Source organism: Drosophila suzukii, chromosome 3, assembly GCF_043229965.1.
Source record: "Drosophila suzukii chromosome 3, CBGP_Dsuzu_IsoJpt1.0, whole genome shotgun sequence".
Lineage (NCBI taxonomy): Eukaryota > Metazoa > Arthropoda > Insecta > Diptera > Drosophilidae > Drosophila > Drosophila suzukii.
The window spans coordinates 37,197,608-37,203,641 of record NC_092082.1 but is presented as its reverse complement, the minus strand read 5'-3'; the positions used below and the strand labels follow the sequence as shown (position 1 = coordinate 37,203,641).

At 39.6% G+C, this 6,034-nt stretch overlaps 1 long non-coding RNA gene across 1 annotated transcript; it reads right to left on the bottom strand.

Annotated features, from left to right (window-relative positions):
- Positions 1-691: 691 nt before the first annotated feature.
- LOC136117532 (uncharacterized) lies at positions 692-2,558 on the bottom strand. Its single transcript, XR_010655062.2, has 3 exons — positions 1,872-2,558; positions 1,220-1,350; positions 692-1,031 (listed from the first exon to the last, which is right to left on the bottom strand). It is a non-coding gene; the product is annotated as an uncharacterized lncRNA (long non-coding RNA).
- Positions 2,559-6,034: the final 3,476 nt, after the last annotated feature.

The window sequence follows — 6,034 nt, the reverse complement described above, 5'->3', positions numbered from 1 at the left end:
ACAGATGAACAGCACTACTAATATTTGGCGTGGTGAAAAAGGAAGTCTTGGCCAAGCACTTAGAACGAGAGAGACGAAGACGAAAGACGTGAAATATATACGAAGTAAAAGAACGACGCGAGTAATTATCTAAAAACGCTGTTAAAATCCCTATTCAATACCTAAAACTATGATCAGAACTACTTATCACTATTCCTTTTAAATAAAACTATACACCTATTATAATAAAATTACAATTAGTGGGACTTTTCATTTACACCAGAAAAACCAATCCCACAAATATGGGGGCTCAACCTACGTGAAAAGTGAGAAGTAAAACGACGAAAAGTGTGCTTAAGAAAAGATTTAAAACGACGAAAACTGTGGAAAACGAGGAAAAACTTAAAAAACGACGTACGAGTGTGTGAAAACGACGCTACAACCACCACTGTGATCTGCCATATACACCCTGCAGTACCATTCAGCGCTTATTGAGCACTCAATCACTGCAAAAAGCTCATCACTCAGCGCTCAATGAGCGCACAATTTGTATGGAGCTATGTGCTGAAATTAACATAGGAATGTCCTAGGGTTCATCAGTGCTCAAAAAATAGCACGCATTGAGCGCTTTTTTGAGCACCCTCTTGAGCGCTCGATTGAGCAGCTGAAAAAGCACACGTTCAGCACATGTTGAGCGCTCGATTGAGCAGCGGAAAAAGCACACATTCAGCACATGTTGAGCGCTCGATTGAGCAGCGGTAAAAGCACACATTCAGCACACGTTAAGCGCTCATTCAAGCAGCGAAAAAGCGCACTTTCAGCGCTTAGCAGCAAATAAAATTTCAGTTGTAATTTTTATTTTTATTTGTTTATTTTAAAATTTGAGCTCGGGGGTTTCCGGTGTTATCGGGGTCGCTGGCACCTCCTTCTCAGCATCTGGTGCCGGCGTTGCCTTTTTTTGGAACAACTCAAGTTTTTAACGCACCGCATTGCCTTCTGCAGCGCCTTTTCGGGAGGCTCCGAGGGATCCACCAGGGCGATTGCATCTAGTACTAGAAAAAAATTAGTTTTAAAAATAAAACAAGACGAGAATAAAAACGAGTGACCGAAAGTAATCGTTAGTTGTAAGATTTATTTATAATAAAAGAAATGTTATCTTTGGCATTCAATGTGAAAATCCCAGAAGTCTTTTCAAAATTAAACTTACAAACAATAGTTTTCAGCCTCAACAAAAACTTACTTAATAAGGCACGGGCGAAATTTGGGTAGCCCCCCCTCCAAGTTGTGGGACAGAACAAGTTCCTCGGATAATATGCTTAAGATGGAACGACTTAGCCTTCCATTTTTTTATAGATTTACCATCAGCCTTGTCTAAAAATATAAAGAAAATTAAAAAAATATCGAGAAGAAATTTGCAAACTTTTGTTTTCGGTCACTTGATTTATTTTATTTTGCTGTAAAAAATTATTTATGTATTTTTTTTATTATTTATTAAATCATTTATTTATTTTGCAGATGCGGAAAAAATACCACTTTTCCAGGGACGGAAAATTAGAGATGTTTGAGATTTTTATTTAAATAGCCATGTTTGTTTACTTACACAAAAATAAAAATTGTGCTTTAATCAAAAAATCATAAGTTATAAAAACAAACATCTCTTATTTTTGGTCCCTAGGAACTCAGCACTCAATAAGATTTTAAAATTTTTTCACAGATTTGTTTATTATATGCACCATTTGTTGCTTTTCACGTCAAAAATTAATATTTTTCACAGCTATTTTTTTTCCGCCACGTGTTATTTTGGGAATCTTGTATTTCCCTTATTTTAAATATAGATTATCTTGTTTTTTACTCTCACTGTTTTCAATATTATTAGTCTGCGACAGACTTACCTGGGAATCGTTTCTTTTTCACTTTTAAGGCACTAATTTAATTTAATTTAGTAAATTGCTGGTATGTTTGCTTCAACTTCTAACTCCTAAACGCAAGTGAAAAGACGAAAAAAGGCGCGTGCCTTCCAGAAAAACAACAAGCAACAACAACAACGGTTCCGCTAAGCCGTTGTTGTTTTTTTTGCATGTCCCGTTTGGTCTATGCATCTTGCACATAAAAGCAGGGTATTTATAGACATATTCGACTATGCAAATCGGTTTATAAAAATATATTTTTAAAACTTTACATATTATTAAATTATATTAATAAACATATAAATTTGTTTAAGAAATACAAATATTTTAAAACAGAAACCTATTATTTTAAATCGTTGTTTTAACATTTACGAACAAATGTCGCATTATTCAAAAGGCAAGGGTGCACAAAGGTCTATATATTTTAGTTGCTGGGCCTCCTTCCCTTCACGCGCACTTTTTCGTCTGAGACTTGACGAGAGAGGGAGAGCCCAAAATTACTTTTTTGTGCGTTCTCTTTGCGGACCCGACTGAGAGCGCGTCGCTTTGCCGCCGTTGCGCTCAGCTCTGCCGGCATCGCTGGCTTCTCTGCCGACGTCGCAGTCGGCTTCGTGATGATTGGGCGCTTAACTCAATTTTGGAACTGCAGGGCATATATAACGACGCGTATGTGTATATAAACGACGGGTAGAGAACGCAAGTAAAACGACGAATACGAGTGTAAAGAAGAGCAACGAGTACGAACAAACATTTCCAAGAACTGCTTCTGCAAATATGTCCAGTCTAGCTGATTTTGATTCCGTTTTACAGGGGCTAAAGTCTGAAAAAAAGAAGAATGTTGACCTGCTGCACAAGTTTGTCTACGAAAATAACGGCGGTCGGCATAACCGAAAGCGACTACCGGGTTTCGACGGGTTTGACTTTTTGGAAACTGATGAGCATTTTAACCAGAAGGTGTCTTACGTTGCGCAAAATTTGTCAAACAGCGACCTTGCCATAATTTGCAACATTTTGGGCTTGCAACACGACAAAAGTGATCTCATGCTACACATTTTCCGCAATTTGCGCGCAGGAAAACTGCTGGAAGATGCAGATGAAGAGGACTCCGAAGATGATGAAGTAGACGAAAGAGAAGAGAACGACGAAGATAACGACGAGAAAAGTTCTAACGGTGACGACGACGAGTTTCGCTCTGTGCGAAGCAATACGGAGAAACAGAAAAAAATGAACAAGGCACGGGCTGGCACAGTGGCGTCCAACAATAACGATTCCGCCTCTGTACAAAGTTTCGCTGTGAATTCGCCGCGTTTTTCTGTAAACTTCCGCGATGTAGAAGACTCTATTCGTCCGTTCAGTGGAGATGACACCCTTGCAGTAGAGGTTTGGATTTCCGATTTCGAGGACATGGCTTCCATTATGTATTGGGATGACCTGCAAAAACTCATTTTCGCGAAACGTTCTCTAAAAGGTCTCGCTAAAGTCTTTATAATGAGTGAGCGTGGTATCAAAAATTGGCAAATGTTAAAAAACGCGTTGATAAAAGAGTTCAAAGCCGAAGTAAATAGTGCTCAATTACATAAGTTGCTATCTGAAAGAAAAATCAAAAACAATGAAAGTGTTCAAGAATATCTCCTCAAAATGAAAGAATTCGCTTCTCGTGGCAGTGTAGACAACTGTGCACTTATGCAATATGTGATTGATGGCATCAATGATTTAAGTGTTAACAAATCGATTTTGTACAATGCCAAAGACTTGAAAGAGTTCAAGGATAAATTGAAGTGCTACGAAAAAATTCGCGAAAAATCCGGAAAGCCTAAAATATACGAACTGTGGTGCCGGTGGCCATACATCAAATCAGTGCCCCAATCGAAACAGTGGTCGAAAGTGCTTTAACTGTAACAAATTTGGACACATATCGAAGGACTGCCCCACAGGCAAGATAGAAACGGTTGAAACTCCGAAAAATACGCGCAAAGTATGCGATGACAAACTTTCGATGTGTAAAGACATTTATATGAAAAGCAACAAGTACACAGCCCTTATTGACACAGGCAGCAAATACAATATTGTAAGTGAAACAACGTACGTAAGCTTGAACAAGCCAAAACTGAGTGCCGTGAACATTTTCCTTGTCGGTTTCGGGAACAACAACCGGGTAAAACCATTCGGTTCCTTTAAAGAAGAATTCGAAGTTGACGATCAAGTGTTTGAAGAAAATTTTCTTGTTGTCTCATCTGACTTTCTAGACGTGCAAGTTGTGTTAGGTGCCGAATTTTGTAACAACGCTGAAATAATAATAAATCGTGACGGAATAAAAATACAAAGCCAGGAAAAGCATGCCGAAACTGAATTAGGTGCGCTAATGAAAATCAACGTCGAAAGTGCCGAAAATTTAAACATAAACATTGACGAGAGTGCGACAACTGAGGCAAAACGCGAGGTTTACGATCTGATTAAAAACTATAACCCGACGAGTACAAAAACAACAAACGTTTCGATGCGTATCGTTTTAAAGGATGACACTCCCGTACATTCGCGCCCGCGTAGATTCGCGTTTTCCGAGCGGTGTATTATAGACGATCAAATCGAACAATGGCTCAAGGACGATATCATCGAGCATTCTGAGTCCGAGTACAGCAGTCCGGTCGTCCTGGTAAAGAAACGCGATAACACACCTCGACTCTGCATTGACTATAGAAGAATTAACAAGGTAATAGTACGAGATATGTTTCCCCTTCCCTTGATCGAAGACCAATTAGACCGTCTGCAAGATGCCCATGTATTCAGCACGCTGGACCTCAAAAACGGATTTTTCCACGTTAATGTCGATGAAGAAAGCCGCAAGTTCACATCCTTTGTAACTCACAATGGCCAGTACCAGTTCCTGAAAGTCCTTTTTGGCCTCACGAATTCTCCAGGCGTATTTCAAAGACACGTTAACGCCATTTTCCGAGACTTGACCCGTTCTGGTATTGCGATTCCCTACGTCGACGATATCATAGTCCCAGCTACAAACGAAAACGAAGCAGTAGCCAATCTCAAGACAGTCGTCAAGCGTTGTGAGGAGTATGGTTTAGTCATCAACTTAAAGAAATGCTGCTTCCTAAAAAAGAAAATCGAGTTTCTAGGTCATTGTATTGAAAACCAATCGATCAGCATCTCAGACGACAGGACGAAAGCTGTGACGAAGTTTCCTCCACTGATAAACCAGAAGCAATTACAAAGCTTTCTGGGTCTGGTCGGATATTTTCGCAAATTCATCCTGAGTTTTTCGATCATCGTCAAACCTTTGACCGATCTTATGAAGCACGACGCTAAGTTTTGTTTTTCTGACAGAAAGATTGACGCTTTTAACAAGCTTAAGAGTTTGATTACCCAAAAACCTGTGCTCAAAATTTTTCATCCACGGCACGAAACAGAACTTCATACAGACGCTTTGATTGATGGTTTTGGGGCAGTATTACTCCAAAAATCTCCTAAGGATAATCAGATTCATCCAGTCTACTACATGAGTAAAGTTTTCTAGCTACGAGTTGGAGATCCTGGCAGTGGTAGAAGCATTCCGAAAGTTCCGAATATACCTGTTGGGTATGCATTTCAAGCTGATCAGCGATTGCAATGCTTTCACGAAGACGATTGAGAAAAGAGAAGTCTGCACTAGAGTCGCACGTTGGATCCTCGAACTTCAGGAGTTTGACTTTGAAGTTGAACACAGATCAGGCACTCGCATACGCCATGCTGATGCTCTAAGCCGTTACCCTGTAATGATGATCTCCGACGATAGTTTGCACAGCAAATTGAAGTGTGTTCAATCGCAGGACGAGGAATTAAAAGCCATAATAGACATCCTTGCTGAAAAACCTATCCACAACAATTTCTTTTTACGATCTGGTTTGCTGTACAAATTGGTGAACGACGACGAGCTTATAGTTGTACCACCGATCCTTCAACGTGAAATCATTCGACAGGCTCATGAAAAAGGACATTTTTCTGTAAAAAAAACCAAAGAAATCATCGGAAAGAAATATTACATTCCTAAACTTGAAGACAAGATCCAAAGACTGATTAAATGCTGCATTCCGTGTATCGTATCCAGCCGCAAGCTTGGGAAAAATGAAGGAGAGTTGCACCCGTTGCCCAAGGAAGCG